This window comes from Equus asinus, chromosome 2, assembly GCF_041296235.1.
Source record: "Equus asinus isolate D_3611 breed Donkey chromosome 2, EquAss-T2T_v2, whole genome shotgun sequence".
NCBI lineage: Eukaryota > Metazoa > Chordata > Mammalia > Perissodactyla > Equidae > Equus > Equus asinus.
The window spans coordinates 121,406,362-121,427,935 of NC_091791.1; the positions used below are offsets into that span (position 1 = coordinate 121,406,362).

The 21,574-nt window shown below is 44.9% G+C and overlaps 1 protein-coding gene across 7 annotated transcripts in view; it reads left to right on the forward strand.

Moving 5' to 3' along the window:
* Positions 1-4,024: 4,024 nt before the first annotated feature.
* Positions 4,025-21,574, forward strand: part of CTXND1 (cortexin domain containing 1) — a 73,943-nt gene continuing 56,393 nt past the window's right edge. For 2 of the 7 annotated variants that reach the window (XR_011498127.1, XR_001399839.3), the window contains exons 1-2: positions 4,115-4,252; positions 8,471-8,592. The gene's annotated coding sequence lies outside the window, so the exon portion shown is untranslated. Of the gene's footprint in view, positions 4,253-8,470; positions 8,593-21,574 lie in introns of all 7 variants that reach the window. The other 5 variants (XR_011498126.1, XR_011498124.1, XR_011498128.1 and 2 more) reach the window with 4 other exon arrangements.

Here is a 21,574-nt window from a genome sequence, read left to right on the forward strand (position 1 = left end):
CAAGTACCAAGACAATTAATCTCTTTAGGTGACTGAAGTTGTTATCTAAAACTCAGGAGCCAGCCATGTTCTCATGAATTGAGGATGAGAGGAAACGAGGGTAGAATTAAAGGGCAGAAGGAAACAGATGCCCAGACAGAAACAGAGACAGGGAGTAGAGAGAGAAGCCTTAGAGCCAATGGCTCCAGCAGCCCTTTAGGCACATTTGCATCTCGCTCCTTACTCTGCCTCGATTGTCTTACTCTCCTTGGATTCTCTAATCCTTCCAGGGAATATGCTTTATTTCTTAAGAAAGTTAAGTTGGATTTCTGTCCCTTGCGACTAGAACCCTAACTGATACATCTCATTTTACAGATGAGACACTGAGGCCCAGTGAATAAATAGCACTTACACAGGTTCTCAGCACCTTTCATGACAGCACCGAGGCTTTCCCTGAAGTGGCCCAGTGCACTGTCCTCCTCGTTCAGCTAGAGGGCAGGCAGGAGGTGCACGAAGGACGCTTGGGATCCACCTGGGGCTGAGAACTTGCAGGATCCTCCAGGCTGAGTCCTCAGCCAGGGATCTGAGCTCTCAGAATTTGGAGAGAGAGACAACTAATTTAGGGAAAGCCTAGAACGTCAAGATGCCGAAGGACTAAATCATAAGATGGGAATTTTCCCCCAAAATTTTGTTTTCATTTTTTTCTTGATATTTAAATAACCTATGTTGATAATTTTAACACCTAAGTCATTTAGAAAAGTATAAAAAAGAAAGTAAAAAATCCCCTGAAATCCCATCATTCAGAAAGAAAGGCTGTTAATATATTGGTGATTATTCATCCAGATAGTTCTCTATGCCCATCCATATGGCCATATATAAATAGATTCAATTTTTCATAAATGGGATCATACTATGTATGTGTGTCTTAGTTCATTTGGGCTGATATAACAAAATATCATAAACCCGGTGGCTTATAAACAACAGAAATTTATTTCTCACAGTTCTGGAGGCTGGAAGTCCAAGACCAGGGTGCTGGCAGATTTGGTGTTTGATTAGAGCCAGCATCCTGTTTCACAGATGAGCTGTCTTCTCGCTGAGTCCTCACATGACTGAAGGGGCAGGGAGCTCTGTGGGGTCTCTTTTATAAGGGCACTAATCCATGCATGAGGGCTCTGTCCTCATGACCTGATCACCTCCCAAAGGCCCAACCATCACACTGGGGATTAGGTTTCAACAAATGAATTTGGGAGGGGGACACAAACAATCAGTCTATAGCATTATGGTTTTGGAAACTTACTTTTTCACTTAATAATATGTTATGAACATTTTCTATGCCAACAAGTGTAGAGTCACATTGTCACTGTCAATGGCTACATAGTTTTCCACCCTGTGGATGAATTCATCCTTGCATGCTATCTGTGAGATTCCACTAAGTACACAGCATAGCACAAGAGCTAAGAGCATGGTCTCCGGAGGTAAACTGCCTCTATTTAAATCCCTTTCTCCCATTTTTCAGCTGTGAGTCCTTAGGAAAGTTGCTTAACCTCTCTGTCCTGCTTCTCCTTCTGTAAAACAGAGACATTAATAGTGTCTTCCTACTCATAGGAGATGCGGTGAGGGGTGGAAGGGATTTGTTTCATTTTGTTTTGTTTTAATACACAAATTAACACACAGGAAGTGCTTAGGAGAGTGCCTGCATTGCAGTGAAGTCTCAATGTTATTATTATTTAATTAACTTGTCCTCTAGCTATAGACATTTAGGTTGTTTCCTATTTTTCACTATTATAAATTATTTATGCAAAGCAATAAACATCTGCACCATGCATTTTGTTCACTTGTCAAATTATCTTGTTAAATTCTTGAAAATGGATTTGCATGGCTTATTGCTATGCACATAAAGTATTCTATTTGTTCCCAAACTGCTTTCTGGAAATTCTGTACTAATTTGCATTCTCACCAATGGTGAGAGAGAATGCCAATTTCCCCAAGCCTCTCACCAGCACTGAATTTTATCAATATTTTAAAATTTGCCAGTCTAGTAGGTAAAAAGTACAACTTTTCAGACTTATTCGCATTTCTTTAATTGCTAGAGAGTTTTTTCTATTGATTAGACATTTGTATTTCTTCTTTGTGAATTGCCTGTTTGTCTCTTTTATTCCCTCTTCTGTTGAGGTGATTATCTTTTTCATTAATGACTATATTTTATATAATTGGTTATATGTGATTATTATGATTATAATGTAAACCATATACATTAAAATTTTGCTGTCATCTTAAGGTTGCCAGATAAAATATAAGACCTCTAGTTAAATTTGACTTTCAGATAAACAATAAATGGGACATACTCATACTAAAAATTGTTCATTGTCTACCTGAAACTCAAATTTAACTGAGTGTTTGTATTTCTATTTCTTAAATACAGCAATCCTATGTCATACATATAGCAAATTTTTTTCCAGTTTGTCATTTAGTTTTTAATTCTGTTTATGGTGTCTTTTTTCTTAAAGAAATTTATTTGAATTTTTAATAATCATATCTATCAATCTTTGCCTTTATGATTTTGTGATATATTTAGAAAGGCTTTCACAGTCCCAGGTTTATAACAAATATTCATCCAATTATTTTTTGGCTTCACTTTTTTACATTCAATATTTGATGGATTTGGAATTTATTTTGGTCTAGCGAACTAGGTGGGAAATCAGCTCCCACTAATTACTATCCAGTTATTCCAATCTCATTTTTTGAAAACTCCATCTATTCTGTCAATTTGAAGTGCCCCCTTAAACACTACAATTCCTCACATACTTCTAATTAAAGGTTCTTTGTCCTACTCCACTGAATAGTCATCTCTAGGACACTAACATGCTCTTTTAATCACCGCTGCTTTGTGATAAAGGCAGAGTAGTGTGACAGAGGTTCAAGCACAGATGCATAGATCTGGAGGCAGAATGCCTGCATCAAACTGCTGATCCCCACTTCCAGCTCTGTGACTTTGGGATTTATCCTACTGGGCTTTCTATCCCTGAAGGTGACAGCAATATTAATATCTGCATCACAGGGTTGTAACGAGGAATAAAATGCATTAATACATATAAAGCACTTCCTTAAGTAGTAAGCACCCAGTCAATGTTGTATTTTATTCGCTCATTCATCCATGCATGCATGTGTGCACTTTCATTTTAGTATTCGGTGGGCTGGATTCTCTTATACCTTTCTTGATCAACTTGTTGTTGACTGCTCTCTCTCTATTCTTCCACACAAGACCTAGAATCATCATGTCAAGTTAAAAAGAAAATTTTACTTGGAATTTGATGGAGATTGTATTGAATTTACAGATAAAGAGGATGTGACAGGGCTACAATGTTCACTTCTTCTTGTCCAAGAATGAGGATTGTGTCTTAATAGTTTCAAGCCTTCTTTGGTCCCCTAGTAGAAAGTAGAAGTCTTGTACAAAGTAGAGCATATTCCCCGATAAGTTTATATTCCTAGCTATTTATGGTTTGGCTATCAGTGAGAGTGAGATTTTTCATTCACATTTCTAATTGGGTAGTAAGTGCACAAGAACACCGTTAATTTTGCATGTTTATTTTGTAACTGGCCAGTGCATTGGAAAAGGCTCACTCAATCTTCAGTTTGAATTTTTCAATAGACAATCATATCCCCCGCAAATAGTCATCATTTTTCTCCTGCTTTCCAATTTAAAAAAAAAGAAAAATTTTTTTTTTTTTGGTTTTACAAGGCCACAACTTCGGTATTTTGACACCTTAATTTCTTCTCTAGTCTAATTGCATTGACGAGACTTTCCAAACCGGCCTCCTGGTCCTGCTGCTAACTTTAATGGAAATGTTTGTCTCGCTATTAAGCACAATTCAGGCTGACGCTTTGACAGAGGTATTTGTTTTCTCCTAAAGGAAATATCTGAAAGGGATGCTTTTGAAGAGCATGTCAGGAAAGCCCAGGCTGGTTTGTGTGCCGGCAAGGGGCTCTTGGGCCCCCTCCCCGCGCTGGCCGCACCAGGCCCGGGAGCTAAGTTTCTCCCTGCGTTTCCGCTTGAACAGCATCCAGCTGCATCGCCTTTAAAATGCCAGGGAGGCCACGGCTCCGCTCAGAGCCCCCTCTCGGCGGCCGGCCCGAGCTCGCGCGCGCCGCCGGGGCACTGACTCAGTCGCAGCCCAGTCGCTGCCCGCCGAGCCGGGCCTGGGCAGCGGCCCCCGCGTCCCCTGCGACCCGGCCGGGCCAGGGCCCTGCGAGCGCACGGGACGGCCCTCGCCAGGTAAGGACTGCGGGAGCATCCCGGGACCCGCCGCCGCGGCGCCTGCGGGGAGGGGGCGCAGCCTCGGCGGCGCTGAGAGGGTGTCGCGCGGGTGGGTTCCGGGCCCACTGGCCGCAGGCAGAAGATCTACGCTCTGAGGTTGGGCCGAGTTCCGCTTGTGAGGGGACCCTCGTGGCCGCCCAGAGCCGGACCCCCTCCTCCGCGGCACTGCGCCCGGTACGCACCTCGGTCGGCGGGGAGAGCCAGCCCCGCGCCGGCAGGTAGCAGCAGCCCTTGCCCCGCCTGGGTGGGAGCCGCACCCGGCTTGCGTTGCAGCTGCTCCAGTTGTGCTGCGGGGCTCGAGTCGCAAAAACCTGAAAAAGTGTTGCGCTGTGTTCAAGCACTGTCACTGTCCTGAGCCAGCAGCTCTCCATTTGGGGGCCCTCGGCTGCTCTGCCATGGAGGGGTTTGAGGAGTGTGAGCTGAAACTGGATCAAAGTTAGAAATTTGTTCTCGTCAAGTTCAGTGCTTAAAATTCAGTGCCTTCTTGTGGCTGACAGTCACACAGAACAGATTTTTATCAGTGTAGCTGATGAAGGTCGCAATTGATGTAACTTCTGGGAAAAGTTCTGCTGGCTGCAGACTTTCTAAAATGTCAAGTCTCAGTTGGATTTTGTCCTGATCTGCAGCCAAAAGCCTAATACAAATATTCAAATATTTTTTCCTATATCAATGTAGAAGTGAAAAATGGCTCTGGATGCTATTTTTGGGAATGTATTATGGAAGCAAATTTTATAGCAGTCTCTACTGCCCACGGGGAAAGTTCTGGAAGAGAAAGGCTGTCAGGAAAGACCAAGGCAATAAGGTCACAATGTGGCCTTGGATCCAGAAATAAAGTCCCAGACAGGGCGTCCATGCTGCCTTCACTGGGAGAGGTTCCATTTTCATCCACTTCTGCATCAGCTTGCAGGATCTTCTCAATCGTTGTGTTGGTTTACCTGAGCCTCCTGAGATGCCAGCCAGAGGATTAGAGTATCTGTAATGTAGTCTCACTATTTATATAAAATATGTATCACTGAGTTAGGAGACCCATGCCTAGGGGCTGGGGAACTCAAGTCTCCTGTCCTTCCCTCCCTCTCCTAAGCCGCCGCTTGAGACAGACTGCAGTAAAACCTGATTTGTGGTCTTTGTAAACCTGCACAGTGGGTTTAGGACGTCATAAAGCCAAATATTCAAGGCCTTAGATGTGATTTGCAAGTCGGATTTGAGTTAAAGCTACATTTTCAGGGATGGCTCAGCATAAGATATGTACCAGCTTTGAAGACACATTAGAAGGAAAATTGGCAAGCAAAAACTTACCCTTGAAAAACTGTTCTGAAATAAATGACTTCACGTTTATCCAAAAGAGAAATTGTGGGTAATCTGTCTGTTTAGTCTCTGTAATCTTTGCATTAATGTATTCTTGTTCCAAATGATTGATTTCCCAATCACTTTTTCCAATTGTTTTTATTATTTCTGAACAACATGCGAGTAGTGAATGCATGACATTTAATGTGTCTCTCTCTGGACTCAAATACAGTTGGAAGATGATAGCAAATTTCTGGCCATTAGATATTTAAGATGTAAATTTAAAATAAACAAGGTTATGGTGGAATAAATGTTGTTTTCTAGTAGCATGAACCTTAATTAGCCTAAAAAAAATAGTTGGCCTAGAAGTTCAATGACTGCTTATAATTTATGATTTAGAGAATTGTATATCTTTCCAGTTTATTTCCTTACTAGTTTATAATGAAAGAGGCAGAGATTCTGAATATACTGGCTTGCTAGTTAATCTTTCTCCAACAAATATTTACACTACCAGGACACACCATCAGAGCAAACTCAAAATCTGCAGTCCTAAGGTGGTTTGTGCATGGTATCATTCAAAGTCCACATGATTTCCAAGATCTAAATGGAAAATGAAATGGTATCAAAGAAAATGTCCTGAAATTATCTCGTCTAGCCACAATAGAAAGAACCGTGTTTATAAAATTGATGAAGTTCCAAGACTCCAAGGTTAATGATGTGGAGGAAAACCATAATGACTCCGAATTTTGGCAGTGAAAGCTCTGGAACTGGTCTCTGTCCATGAATTTTTTAGATGACTGAAGTTCACATTAAAATATTAAAAGGGACAACATTTTCAAATATTTTAATTGTTTTGGAAGGAAATATTCCTAAAGTGCATTACATACTTCCTACCATCAGAGAGCTGGCTAATGGGGATTTATGCATTTCCTGATGACTCAGGATCAGCCCTGTGACAATCAGTTATCTTGTGTACATAGGGGAGAAAGAACACGATGTTTGCATCTGACAGATCAGCATTTAGTCCTGGCTCTGTCACTCATCAGATGACCTTAAGTGAGTGCCTTTTTGAGCTTCTGTTCTCTCATTCATAAAACCTCAGGAGAACCAGTACCTGAAAGTCAGTTCTATTTGTTAAGCACTTATATGCTAAGCCTTTGATATCTACTGTCATTTAATTCCTAGAGTAACAATTATTATCCCCATTTTCCTGTTGAGGAAACTTGGGATCAGAGAAGCAACTTGAAGTACCCAAGGTTAATTCAGAGTAGGAGAGCTGGTATTCCAAACTGGGATCATCCAATTTTGAAACTTACCTTCTTCTCACCTATGCTGTACCTATCATATGAGGTTGCTCAAAGGAAAACATCCCTGATTTAGAGTCAGGACTCAAAAAAAGGGCAGATGCATTTAACTATGATCACCAATTCCACTTCGTGAGGATGAAATTAAATGAGATAATTCATGTTTTGGGACCTACAGAGTGGTCCTTCTATAATTGGTCTCTACTACAATCAGTTATTGCATGGAAGCCCCTAGCTCCTTCTCAGACTCAGTTTCCACATTTATAAACTTAGGGAAATATTGCCTTTTTTGCTAGGTTGCTGTGGAAACCATAGTTGACAATGTGAAAGAGCTCGGGGCATAGTAGTTGTTTCACAAATGAAGTCCTTGTGAAGCTCATCTTCCACAGTCGGCTCCTATCTTCACCATGGACATTGGTGCTCAGTAGATTTCCTCTGTGTGTTCTTGAACACATGCTGCTAGGGCTGGACATTCCTGGAGGGGTCCCTGCAGTGCCCCCAGGAACGGTGATGCTTTAAGCCCTCCAAGTAGAGCCCCACTGGGAAACTTATTTCAAGGGAAACATAGGAAGAGAATGTCCTAGATGGGAAGGATCAGGCTGGGATACCTAATCTCAGAATCCCCCACCACCACTTACCCCTTGAGCCACAGGCTTCTGAGAGGCCCCTGTAGCACAGAGGGGCTTCCACACAAATGAGCATCCCCCAGTGTGCTTACAGCTTTGGCCTCAAGCCCCTTTCATCATGTTCTGCCAACTTGCTGACCCTGTGACAGAAGAGGGAATGTGACCCTGGGGTCTCAGTAAATGACTGACCTCCAGGCACTCATTTCATGTTCAGTATATAGTTTCACTCTGTACCCATGGAATTATTTTTTAATTTTTAATCCTTTAATTCTTTATTTTTTCATGTTTAGTTATTTTTAAATATTTTATTCTACTCTGTAATACACCTTTGTTTTAATAGAAAATAGGCAGCCTACCAGGTACCACTCTGGAAAGACATGCCCTTTTTCCTGGGGCACTCTCCTGCACCCTCAGCGGTATGCATGTCCCAGGTAGGGAGGCCAGGCCCTCGGGTGTCTGTGTCCTTCCTCTAAAAGATCTGACTCCTAGTGCGTTGGCCCATAGAACCCCACAGACTTCAGAATGGCATTTCATCCCTGCCCTTGGCGTGGCGTTTTAGAAAGGAACCCTGAATTCCTCCTGGAGATTGCATCAGGGTCAGAAAAACAGAGAATCATGCCCCCATTCCTGCAGGCCAGGCCCATGGCAGACATTGGGGAGTGCCAGGGACATGAGCATGGACATGAATTTTCATGCTCAGGTGGCCATGACAAGTTGACCAGAGGTGGCAGGCATGATGACATCTGTTTGTCAGCCAGCTATTGGCATTGATAACCAACAAGTGGCCTAGAACTGTATGACCTTTGTCATCATATCCAGCTCCCTTTGGCTACACTGACTTCTCCTTGGTTCAGATGGAGCTCCCTATGTTCTAAAAGACTGCAAATGGCACGAGTCTGTCATGCCTTCCTCCCTTGCCTGGAGCAGACATTGCTAATCAATCATGACATTTCTTCCCACAGAGCCAGAATGAGTCCTCTAAATCCTTCTCAACAATTGCCCGGAGTTGGCTCATGAAATGATGTTTAATTGGGTACTGCAGACAATAAGAAGATATTGACGAGTTTTAAGCCACAGGAGTAAGGTGATGGCCCCCTCCCCATTTCCCCCATGCCCCTCCTATAACCACAGGGGCATTGACAAAAACTACCCCTGTGCAGCCAACGTGCCCCAAGACTTGCTAAGAAGGAGGCACAAAATATATGCTGTCGGGCCTCCAGATTATTCCAATGCAGTGTTGCTGGTGGGCTTCAGGGACCATGTCTCTGCCCACCTGGGGAACTGAAGCAGGTGCATCGAATCATGTGTAACTTGTACAACCAGGACATCTGTATTAGTCAGCTTGGGCTGCCATAACAAAGCACCACAGACTGGGGGCTTAAACGACAGACATTTATTTTCTCACAGTTCTGGAGGCTAGAAGTCCAAGATCAAAGTGTCAAGAGGGTTGATTTCTTCTGAGGCCTCTCTCCTTGCCTTGTCGACGGCCATCTTCTCCCTGTGTCTTCACGTGGTTGTCCCTCTGTGTGTGTCTGTGTCCTAATCGCCTCTTCTTATAAGGACATCAGTCATTTTGAATTAGGGCCCACTTATATGACCTCATTTTACCTTAATTATCTCTTTAAGGGTCCTATATCTGAATACAATCACACTGTGAGGTACTGGGGGTTAGGACTTCAACATATGAATTTTGGGGGGCAAAGGGACACAATTAAATCCATAACAACATCTGAGAGGATGAGACTTGAACTTGGTCCGCTTCTGTCTGAGAGGGTGCAGTCCAGGCTGGTACAGCAGTGAGCTGTTCATGGGCACAGCCACAAGCACCAGATCCCTGGAGGGCATGGATGGACCTGCCATCCAAACTTCCATCAATGGTATGGCCGTTTAGCTTCCAAGATAGCCTAACTCTTGGAAATAGTCTTTTCCCCCCTCTCATTAACTGATGTTTGGGAGAGGTGCTCTTCTTCAGTGGGCTGATGGTCTAGAAAAATGGGTGTTCTGGACTCAAATCCCAGAAAGTGAGCCAGCTTCCATCAGTATCAACCACAAGGCAGAATTCTTCAGTGATGGTCAGAGCATGGGTTCCCCTTCCCTGGGTCCCAATTAAAATATTAATATGTTCATTTTCAGTGTCTGCAGAAAAATAGAGAAAAGTTGTCACTTTTGGCAAACTGAGCTGTGACCATCCTGGTGGCCACATCTCCAAGTGTGCGAGGACATTATTATTAATCAATATATGTGCCCAGTGAAATACAACTCTCCTAAAATTTGTCTTCTTCAGCAATTTCTCTGATTTCTGAGAAAACTCCTTAGAAAGATAAAGGATATCTGTGTTAGTGTGGGGAAGGTGGATTTGCAGTTTCGAGTATCAGACTACTCTTCAGAAATGATTCCCCTCTTACACTCCAGTCCCCGCCCCTCTAAGGCTACCCACCCCCCATTCAGAGGAGGTGTTCTCCATCTGTGACTCCAAGGAGGGACTCCTTTGACAGCTCACAAAACAAAAGATTCCCCTTTTAGAAGCATCTCAGAAGCAGAGGTGGTGGGGGATGAGGGACAGTTTAGGGAAAAGGCTTCCGACATGTGGAATATGGCCAGGATGGTGGAAGGGTGGGGAAGAGAGTGACCAGTAATCAATACCTTAGTTGGTTAGACTCACAAATTATGGAACCTTGGAGATATTCTCCCAGAAGAAAGATAAGGGCCTCTTGTTGTCAAATTCCACTGACCTGCCTCCAAATCTTAACTCTGCAACTTATAGCTGTGTGACCACCAACAAATCACCTGCTACTCTGAACCAGTTTTCTCATGTGTAAAATGGAGATATTGATACCATGCAAGGGTTCAGTCTGCTTGCCGCAAGAAAGAAGGCCAAGCAGGTGGTGGTAGAGAAAGAAAATAAACTACAAATCAGAAGGTGGTGGCCTATCATCCCCCAAAAAATATCTTAAGGGGGAACTGATTTGGAAATGACTTATAAAAGGCAAACGGGGTTGGGAAGGAGGCTCAGAAATGTCTGGTGGTGGATGATGGCAGAACGTTGGGCGCCTCTCCATAGTGCATCTGCTGAAAGCAACATGCCTGAGGAATCTAAGAAAACTTCAGCTACTTCCTTACCTGGGACAGAAGGAACAGTTTGGGCAGAGGACATACATTTTCTGCTGACAAGTTATTCTTTCTACTAGTTACAGATTAGCTTGCATACGTGCAGTTCTAAGTGTTTTTCCAAAGCACATTGTGAGAATAAGATGGGGAGGAGAGCATGTGACCTTGGGGGATGAAGTTCTGAGAGTCCTCTGCTCAGGGGCGACTGTCTTTCATATTTCTTTATGGGTTTCATATTTCTTCATGTGCAAATTCAGGGGGTTCTACGTGTTGCACGAGGTAGATTTTTAGTCTGTGATCTGTAAAGTTTACAGTCAGTGATTGTAGCTTCTCAATGCTTCTGCAAGATGCTTAGTCAAGCTGGGGTCTGTGAGCAAGCCGCTCAGCTGATCAGCGGTCCTCCTGCTGTTCTGCAAGGCAAGCTCAGAAACTTTGGTCACTTTGTTTCCCATGTTAACCTTTTGGGTACAGGCACGGTTTGATCCTAATCCAGGAAAACTTTAACTCCTTCATCCTCAATTTTAATATGAATACTGACCTTCTAAATCTTAGGATGAGTTTACAGAGAATACGTGAAATTAGCACCATGCTTATCACACAGCAGGCCTGGAGAAATGCGTGTGGAATCTGAATCTGATTGTAAAAACATACCTCACCCTGCAAGAATGCCCCAGAGAAATTCTCAAAGAATCAGCTGGGAGGCTCATTGTAAAATGCAGATTCAGAGGCCCAACCCCGCACGCCTGGCCCAGAATTTCCCAGCACAGAGCTGACGATGTGCTTTTTAACAAGCTCTGAGAGAGATTATTAGGCACACTAAACTTAAGGGTCTAAAGTTTGAGAATCACCAACACTGCTTGAGGAAATTAGCAGTTTGCACCCTTGCTTGATTTAAACTATGAATCCCTCAAAATCCACAGCTCTTTCTGTCTGGACAGAAACAGGAATGCCCTGTTTCTCCTTCTAGACCTAAGGAGACACACGTTAACTTCCACAATGTGCTTCACACAACAGCATTTCATAATTTCCTGTTTTCCACAAAGGTCATGACACAATCGGCTGTCCGTGTTGCCTGTAGTCAAATCTTCACAGTCCAGGCTGGCGTGGCCTCAATCTTCACTGCACGGGCCCTGGGAAATCACAGGAGGACAAGCAGTGAAGCCCATATTTGGAAAGAAACCTGTGCTTCTAGGTCTGATGCAATTGTGTCTTCTAACCATTACTCCTTTTCAACAAAAGTTCAGAATTGCTCCAGTTTCAATCTATACATCAGAAAGATTCTTTCTGTTCACCTTTGATTTATTTTATGGTATTTTTTCACCTTTATGTAGGGTAAACTTTGGAATTACAAATAATTTTCTTCTTTGGGGGACAAAGATTTTATTAGCTTAATAGCTGAGTCCTTTGGATTCAGAGCAAGAAATGTTTACCGCCTATTTTTAAATGTACTTGTTCTGGGAAAATATTTTTCCAATTATTCAAGTTTTGGATGTACTTTGTAGAAGTTTTAGAAAATACTGAAAAATGTAAAAGAAGGAAACAGCAACTACCCATGATCCCAGGCACATAACTGTCATTTTAGTGGTTCCTCCAGTTTTTCCCCCTATACATACCTTTTTGGTGTTATTGTTCACTTGCTTGTTTACATAATTGGAATCTGTGAGAACGAAACCCAATAAATTGTGGTCATGAACACAGGAGGCTGTGGGGTTCAGTGGTGGCATGAGGCAGGGACAAGGAAAGATCTTTGAGATGGAGGTTGATGAGGGCTTTGAACAAGGGGCGCTTTTGAGCAGCAGCAGTAGGCAGGCAGCGTTTCAGGGAGAGAGAGTGACGGCGTAAAGGGATGGGGCAGAAGGGACAGAGCTTCAGGATGGTTTTGAAACATGTCTACAAATTCTTTGACACTTATTCCACCAACAGGTGGTTTCCATGGCCTTCCCCTTTAACACAGGTAGGTTTTGTGGCTGCCTCAATGAATAAAATAATATGGGAGTGATGATTTGTGACTTCCAGAGCTGGATTTGAAAAGGCTATGTGGCTAAATGCTGACCTCTTTTGGGATACTCCCCTTGAGCCACCGTACCCAGAGTCAGCTGCCTGAGGCCACAATATGGAGAGACCACGTTGTTGACAGCAATGCCTGCTGTGCCCCAGCTGTGTGAGTCTTCCAACTTGGACATCAGACATGTGAGTGAAGGAGTCTTCCAGAGGACCCCAGCCCCAACCACCATCTGATTGTAACTGCATGTCAGAATTCCAAATGAGAACCACCCCACTCAGCCCAGTCAACCTCCAGATTCATAAGCAAAACAAATCATTGTTATTTGTTTACGCATAAATAGCCTGAACTGGCTCTTCATGAACAATGTTTATTTCAGTCTTCAGGAAAACAGAGGATTGCCACTGGCAACATGAGGCTGGTTGGGGTCAGATCCTAAAGGGCCTGGATGCCCAAGGCCTGATTCCTCTAAACTGCTTGGCTGCGAGTCCTCACCCCAGAGGCACAGAATAACGGCAGCCTGTGTTTGTGCCACCATTTCTATGTGTGCCACTGTGCTCAGTGCTTTCTGCAATGTCACTCCTCTATCTTCACCCCAACTCTGTGAGGTTGGTGCTCTAATCATCACCCTTATTTTACCTGTGAGGAAACTGAGGCACCAAGAGGTTAAACAATTTGCCCAAGTTGCATTGCTAGTAAATGGGATATGGGCTGAGATTCAAAAACCAAGGACTGGCTCTGGCCCCTACTCTCAATCCTTGCTCTCTCTCCCTCTCCATGGAAGCTGCTGGAATGCAGATGAGATTGTGTATCTGAAGGTGCCTAAAGTATCAGGGGGTGAACTTGCCCTTCTCTGTGGGAAAGATCCAGCCCACCAGCTCCTGGACCAGCAGCGTCAGCATCACTAGGAAACTTATGAGAAATGCAATTCCTAGTCACTCATGTCACCTTTGCTCTGATCACAAAGGGCAGTGTCTGGTCTGATTTACTCTTTCTCATGATTAGAACTGTGCAAAGCCACCCAGTCCTTGCTGACCAGCCCACCTGAGTCCCTCTGTTATGAGCCCTTCTGCACAGACTCAGAAGAGAGTCTCCTCAACCTTCAACAAAGAGGATCCTTATTTCCCCTGAAATAGAGCCCTCTAAATATGCTGCACGTCCTCCTGGGAGAATGGTGTCCGGCTCTCTTCAGGTGTGTCTTCCCTAGGAGCAGGCAGCTTGCCTCCCACAGTCGACCCTCTGACAGGCTGCTCCTCCTTATGCTTCAGTTTATCTAGAATTAGTAATATAAGGATGATTGCAGCACTGTTGATTTCAACACATCCTTCACCAGTGTGTCCCCCACTGTCCTGAGCATGGAGCTTTGCACATAAATTCTCAGGCCCCCTCTGTTCACTTGAATCTTGCTTGCTGGGCTCAGAGGAAAGGAAGAGTTAGCAGAGTGTGAGAAGATTGCTTTGTGTTCAGCAGAAAACAAGCTGACACTTTCAAGGACTTTAAACAGAGAAGGATAATTAATAACAGGCTGGATTGATTTTCCCATTTCCCATACCCTTGGTGACTAGAATGTGAAATTCATTCAGGTGCTGAGTGATGATCCCTGCCCAGACGCAGAGATCCACACGGACGATGATGAGGATGGCTGAGCCTGGCTCACTGCAATGGATTCTAGCAGAGCCTGACTCTTTCTCCCTCTCCAGATGGCCCAGAGCATCAATGCCTCCTACACCCACTGCTTTCCTACACCCAGGAGCCATTAACACAGCTCTTTCCACTTACACAAAACGCTCTTCCATGTTTATGGTTCCATCTAAGCCATCAGCTTTGAGAAATGAATGTCACTGCCCCCTTGTCATGAGGAGGCACAGAGACTCACCCAAGCCACCCCACTGGTGACCAGCAAACTAGGCCCAGTTTGAGATAGCAAAGTCTGCACTCTCTACCTCATCTTACTGGCTCTCAGCTGGGAGGCATTATTTACCCGTGGGTGACAAAGAGAGAGATGCTTTTGCATCTGGAATTTTGCAGGAAAGGAAGGAAGGAAAATGATGATGCTAAAGAGTCTGGATTCTCTTAATGTGTCATTACCTGCCTAGCCCTAGAGAACAGCTATGGCCTCTTGTCCAAGGCCTTTGCTACAGCTGTTGGGCACCAACCAATGAAGACTCTGCCATTTCAGGGTTCCCCCCACCCCCACCCTCACCACTCACCCCCTAAGTGGCCACCCGTGCCTTCCCTGCTTGGGCTACCTGGGTGTGATCCAGAGAACATGCCAAGGTGACAGGGGCAAAGGGAATTCCTTGAGTGATAAAGTGTCTTGGTTCCCATTGGAGTAACTTTCATCATACTTTGGAGAAATCTAACTCTGTCTTCACCAGGCTGGGATGGCTTACAACAGGCCAACAAACAGCCCACATGGGAGAGCTGGGGGCTCCCAAAGCCAGGCCTTGCTAACTGTGCTGACCAATACCTGTTCTGGGTAGTGGTCAAGGGAAATGGGGAACAGCTCTTTGCACAGCCTCCTTCCTGAGTAAAGAGGAGGTGGTTGAAAGGAATCAGAGGATTAGCAGATGGAAGCTGCAGTTTGTGTGGTCACAGATGAAATCTTGTACAAGTTCAAGTCTCTTGACCTCCATGTATAACAAAGAAGCAACACATGCCTGGGATGGCAAAATCAATGCCTACAGAGGCCGTGCAGGCAGCATAAATGACTGAAGCAGCCTGGGTCTAAGACAATAGAGAGTGGTGGAGACTGTAGGAAATGAGATCTATGAACAGTCTAAATGGAGCACCAGCAACTTAGCTCCACCTACACATTGCCAAGCAGAAATGTAGGCCCATCCAGTGTAGCCAGATCTGACAATCTTCCCAGAACAGAAATTCTAAATTTTATGTAAAATCTTCCATGGAAAATTCTTTAAAATTAAAACAAAATTCAACGTAAAGCCACTCTGCAGTCCAAACATAACATATCCTTGCCCAAATCTACCAGAAGACCACTGTCTTGTGACCTTTGATGTAGACACTGCCTTGGCATTGTCTAGTGGAGTAGAGTATGAGGACCAATTTACAAAACATACAATTCGGAGCTCCTCTGGTCAGGAGGAGCCAGATGGGACCACGTCTTGGCTTCCCCTTCCTGCCCCCAGGGCATTGGGACCCTGAGACCTCAATAGTTCTAAATTTGACAACTTCTTCCCCAGACTCATGGGAGCCCCCTGGTGGGTCAGGAGAGTTTTTGCAGGTTTCAAAGGTGTCTTAACTTGTCACTAAATCCCTGAAAGCACAGAGTGAAGGACAGAGTGAAGTTCCTGGGGTATAGGAACTCACTTTGGGACACCTTTCTCTCTCCTACCTCTCAGCAGAGGGGACTCAGAGTGACTATGATGCAGTCAAAGTGAAGCCCCTCTCTCTCTAGGTTGGCCCCAAGTCTTCTCAACCTGTGCAATGTTTATAGGCTCACAGAGTTACCTGCCTGGATCAGGAGGCCTCTCTGAGCCTGTTTCCTCATCTATAAAAAGGGAATGCTAGTCCCTGCTCTGCCCATATCACAGGGTATTATAAGAATGAAAAAAATGGGGGACCAGCCTAGTGGCACAACAGTTATGTTCACACATTCCACTTCGGCTGGCTAGGGTTCACTGGTTCGGATCCTGGGTGCAGACCTACACACCACTTATCAAGCCATGCTGTGGCAGGTGTCCCACATATAAAGTAGAGGAAGATGAGCATGGATGTCAGCTCATGGCCAATATTCCTCAACAAAAAGAGGGGGATTGGCAGCAGATATTGGCTCAGGGCTAATCTTCCTCAAAAAAAAAAAAAAAAAAAAGAATGAAAAAATGGGTTATGGATGGTGAAGAAGGCAGAAGAAAGGGCCTATAACCACTTCGTGTATCTGGGTTCTTTACTAGCAAAATGTGAAGAATTTGACTTTGGTGTTTCTGCCCCTACTTCCCCAGTCTGCAGTAGGCAGGCTTCCAGGAAGTGGGCCTGGCATTATGGTTTTCTGAATGTTCTGATCATCAGGACTCCCTGTTTTTCTTGTCAGCAGCGTGTTCCTGTCATGCTGTGGGTGGAAAGGGGGCAGCTCTGCTTGCTCCTAGGCGGGCTGGTACAGAGGGGCACGGCTGCCTTGGTGGGTACCTACCCTCTGCACAGCCATGGGGGCCTGTTCAATCCTCCAGACACTGGGCAAGGGTGGAAGGCAGAGCAGGTGATGTCATCCTCACTGTGCACGTCCTCTTAGCACCCACTCTACACCAGAGCAGAGAAGCAGAGGTGAATGGGGGTCTCTGCCCTCAAAGGAGGGGAGGGAGTGTGGGAACTGGGCACACGGCTTCTGAAGCCTTTACAGGCTTGAGCACAGAACATGCTTGAAGCCAAAGGTTATAAGAAACCCAAAGAGGATCTTCAATTCAGATCAGAGCGGGTGATGTTTGATCTTGGCCTGAAAGATTGCCTAGGGGAGTGGGTCTCTAGGCAGAAGGGTCTATGAGAACAAAGGCTTGGAAGTGGGAAAAGCCCATATTGTGTCTGAGAAACCAGTGATTGGAGCATAATATGTAAAAAAGGAGGAGCAGGAGGCAGGAAAGGAAGGCAAGGGGAAGAGGGGCAGATCCAGGTTTTAGGAGTCCTAAAGTTCATGTAATGTGGGGAATGCCCCTTAATAGAGCAATACAAAATTATGAAAATAAAATTCAGCACAGAAGTGAATCTTTATTTAGAATGAGAAAATAAATCACACCAAATTACAAGTGACAAAAACATTTTACATTTTTTAATTAAAAAAAAGAACAATACCAGGGCCGGCCCGGTGGCGCAGAGGTTAAGTGCGCACGTTCCGCTTCTCAGCAGCCTGGGGTTCACCAGTTCAGATCCCGGGTGCGAACATGGGACCACTTGGCAAGCCACGCTGTGGTAGGTGTCCCACATATAAAGTAGAAGATGGGCATGGATGTTAGCTCAGGGCTAGGCTTCCTCAGCAAAAAGAGGAGGTTTGGTGGCAGATGTTAGCTCAGGGCTAAACTTCCTCAAAAAACAAACAAAAGAAAGAAAGAAAAATACCACACACATCACAAAATCCATTAAAAAATTAACATAGTTCTTTTTTAATTAACTTCTTGACCCACCTCCATGACATCTTTACTCCAACATTTTTGGCTGAATTTTGATTTCCTCTTCATATTTCAACTATTTTTGTAAAATCATTTCTACAGAAAATGGAAATATTGTCAGTCTTCTTGCATAGTTGGCCAGACTTTGCTTTTTACTGGCTTAATTTGAAAATGTCTCTTTTAGCCTCACAGCTCATTGCTGATCGCGTCATGTAAATTATCATATGTGAGGAAACCTCTATCAAAGTTCTTTCATCTATGAGCTGTAAGAACTTAAAGCATTTCCAACCTTCTTAGACACTGACTAATCTTAACCATTCTGAACTGATAGCATTCACTAACCAGTTGTCTTTTATGTCCACACTGCGGTGGTGTATTATGATCTTCATCTTGTCTTCACAGGTGTCAGTATTTCATGCCAAACCAACGAGAAATCAGTAAAAGCCACATAGATGATTGGGCTAGACCATTTTAAGGCAAGAGGAGAGCATGCATAAGACAAAAGTAAAGAGTCCAGTTTGGAGAAGTGGGATGTCCAGGCAGCATGGTGGGCCATGAGACAAGAAAGCACATGGGAGCAGGCAGAGGGTGGGAAACGGTGTCAAATGCTGGCAAATCTCTGAAAATAGACTAACTTGCCTTTAATTAAGGAACCAAAGGCCTGTCCATGAATCTCTAAGCATACAAAAGCCAGTAGAATGTATTCCTAAGACATTATCCAACAAATCAGACAAACCTTGGTTTGAATCATTCCTAGCCAGTGAAAACTTGCTACACATAGTCTCTTTATACACAAGTCACTGTGGACCAGATCAATATGCCCTACTAAAAGCAAACTAAACGTAGGTGCAGGTGAAATTCCCTTGGCCTGATCCCCAAAATGCTGCTGATTCTCAAAGGCCTTCAGACTAGAGGGGAAGTGAGCTCAGTGGTGGGGAGTTGGAATAGAAAGAAGCAGCAATCTTAATCAATTGCAGTTAATATATCTTGCTTTTGCAAATTTTGCTAAAATATAGAACCACATGAATACATTGTTAGAGTGCTTGCCTCCCAAGTTCTTAGAAGGGGCCCATGAGAGTGAGGGGCCCTGAAACTTAAGCCTCATTAGTCTTATGGTAAATGCACCTCTGAAGCGGGACACTGAAGGTCTGGAAAAACTTCCTGGAGGAAGCAGCAGTTGAGCTAGGCCTAGGAGCCTAGGGTGGACATTCCAAGTGCAGGAATTAATATGAACAAAGGTATCCAGTGTGTCAGGAACAATGGAGAAGAGCAGCTGGGCTGTACGGAGGCTCATACAGGAGAGGAAGCAGAGAAACTTTGATGTAGCCAGGCCATGGTAGACCTTGAATGCTTGGCCAAGGGGCTGACTTAAGCCTAGGGACAGTGGGGAGCTAGCAGGTTGGTAATTAATGTGGTCATTCAGGATGGTTAGTCTGGCATGGGCACTGGATTGAGGGTGGACAGCAGGGGACCATGAGGAAGGACTTGGGTACAGACTGGGCTTATGAAGGGCCTGGATAGGAAGAGCTGAATAGGAAGGGCTTTAGAAGGCAAAGCCTCCAGGCCTAGGATGTAGGAGAGCAGAAGTGAAAGGTCAAGGAGAGGTGTAAGGCAGCATGAATTTTGAAAGAAAAAGAAAGATATAGCCAAATACAACTAGGAAACACTGATTGTAAAACAGCTAAACTGGATCTCTCAGAACCTCTAACACAGAAATCAGCACAGTTTTTCAGTAAAGGATCAGATAGCAAATATTTAGGCTTTTCGGGCCGTGTAATCTCTGATGCAACTACACTACTCGTCACTATAGCACAAAAGCAGCCATAAATATGTCAACAAATAGGTGTGGCTGTATTCCAATAAACCTACTTATGGACGCTGAAATGGGAATTTCACATAATTTTCACATGTCATGATGCAGTTTTTTAGTTTTTTCAATTATTTAAAATTGTAGAAACCATTCTTATCTCAGGGACCATACCAAAAGAGGCAGCGGGCCAGAGTTGGCCCTTAAGCTATAATTAGCGATGCTGCTCTCCCACGTCAGAGTGCCTTGGGAATATCCTAGAGGGGGCTGAGACGTAGGGTGTTCCCCAAGTGGACTGAGCAGCACTCAGTGTGATCCCCATTCTACTTCATCCAACACGTCCCAGGAAAGTTGCACTAAGAATTTGAACCTGCAAAACTTAGTATGGTTCCCAGCTGCAATAGTTTGAATGTTTGTGTCCCCTCAAATTCATATGTTGAAATCCCAACCCGCTATGTGGTAGCATTAGGAAGTGGGGCCTTTGGGTGGTGCTTAGGTTATAAGGGTGGAGCCCTCATAATGGGATTAGGGCCCTTATAAAAGGGACCCCACAAAGCTCTCTAGTCCCTTCCACAATGTGCAGACACAGGCAAGAGTCTGCCACCCAGAAGAGGGCCCTCACCCAACCATGCTGGTACCCTGATCACCGACTTCCAGCCCTCAGAACTGTGAGAAATAAATTTCTGTGGTTTATAAGCCACGCAGTCTGTGGTATTTTGTTATAGCAGCCTGAACAGACTAAGACACCAGCAAAAGGCAAGTCCAGATGGACAGTTGTTTGAGGGGTAGTGTGTAGTGCTTGCTCTGAACCAGACCCTTTTCTAAGTGCTTACGTATATTAATTCTTCTTAGTCCTCACCATCACTCCCTGAGGTAGTTACCGTTGCTCTCCCCATTTTGCAGATGAACAAGCTGAGGCTCAGAAAGGTTAAGTGATTTGCTCCAGGCCATCAGTATGAGAGGGGAGGAGCCAAATTCAAGCCTATTGAGAAGAGGAAGGGGTTGGCACAGTGGGGCAGCAATTGTGGGGCAGGGGAAGGGCTCCAGGTCTTAACTACAGAACTACACTGTGGCAACTTTGTGGAGCCAGGAACAACATCCCAGGACATTCCACTGAAGATGTCCAACTGGCAAGACTGGCCCTCAAGAGAGAGGTCAGGCTGAAAATAGAAACTGGGACTTGGGCCGGCCCCGTGGCCAAGCGGTTAAGTTCACGCGCTCCGCCTCAGTGGCCCAGGGTTTTGCCGGTTTGGATGCTGGGCACGGACATGGCACTGCTCATCAGGCCATGCTGAGGCAGCATCCCACATGCCACAACTAGAAGGACCCACAACTAAAAATACACAACTACGTACTGGGGGGCTTTGGGGAGAAAAAGGAAAAAATAAAATCTTTGGGGAAAAAAAAAGAAACTGGGACTTGATTTCCCCTGCAGCCTTCCACAGTGATATTAGGCCCCTCCTAGCTCTCCTGCTGCTCCCTGCCAGCCAAGCCCACAACTAGGTTATGCAAATGAGCACAATTTAGGGCGAGCTCGTTCTGAGATGTTGAGCTGAGGAGGTCAGCCAGCCTGGTCAGCTCTCCACGCGGGATATGTGTGCAGCATGGCCCTTGGACCTGGAGGGCGCCTGTCCTGCATCCCTTCTGCAGCTTGCATTGAGATGTACTTTGAGTACCTGGAGAGAGAATCCCATTCTCTAGGCTTCTGCTGCTCAGGTTCTTTACTAGACCCCTACCAGCACTGGGGGTCACCCCACAGGATACCCTGAATGGAGGAACACAGTTGGCCCGTACAATGGTTCTCCATCTGCTTGGTCAGCTGAGAGGCGCTGGCTTGCAGCTCTCTAGGTGAACCAGTGCAAGAGCCCCTTCCCCTGCCTCACCCTCTCCCCACACCCACTAGGGAAGAACAGCTGAGGGACAGAGGAAGAACTTGGGCTACCAAGCACAGAGAGATCATGCAACTTGCCCAAGGTTACAGAGCCACCAAGAGGCAGAGCAATTACTCACACCCGGGCACCGCCCCTCAGCC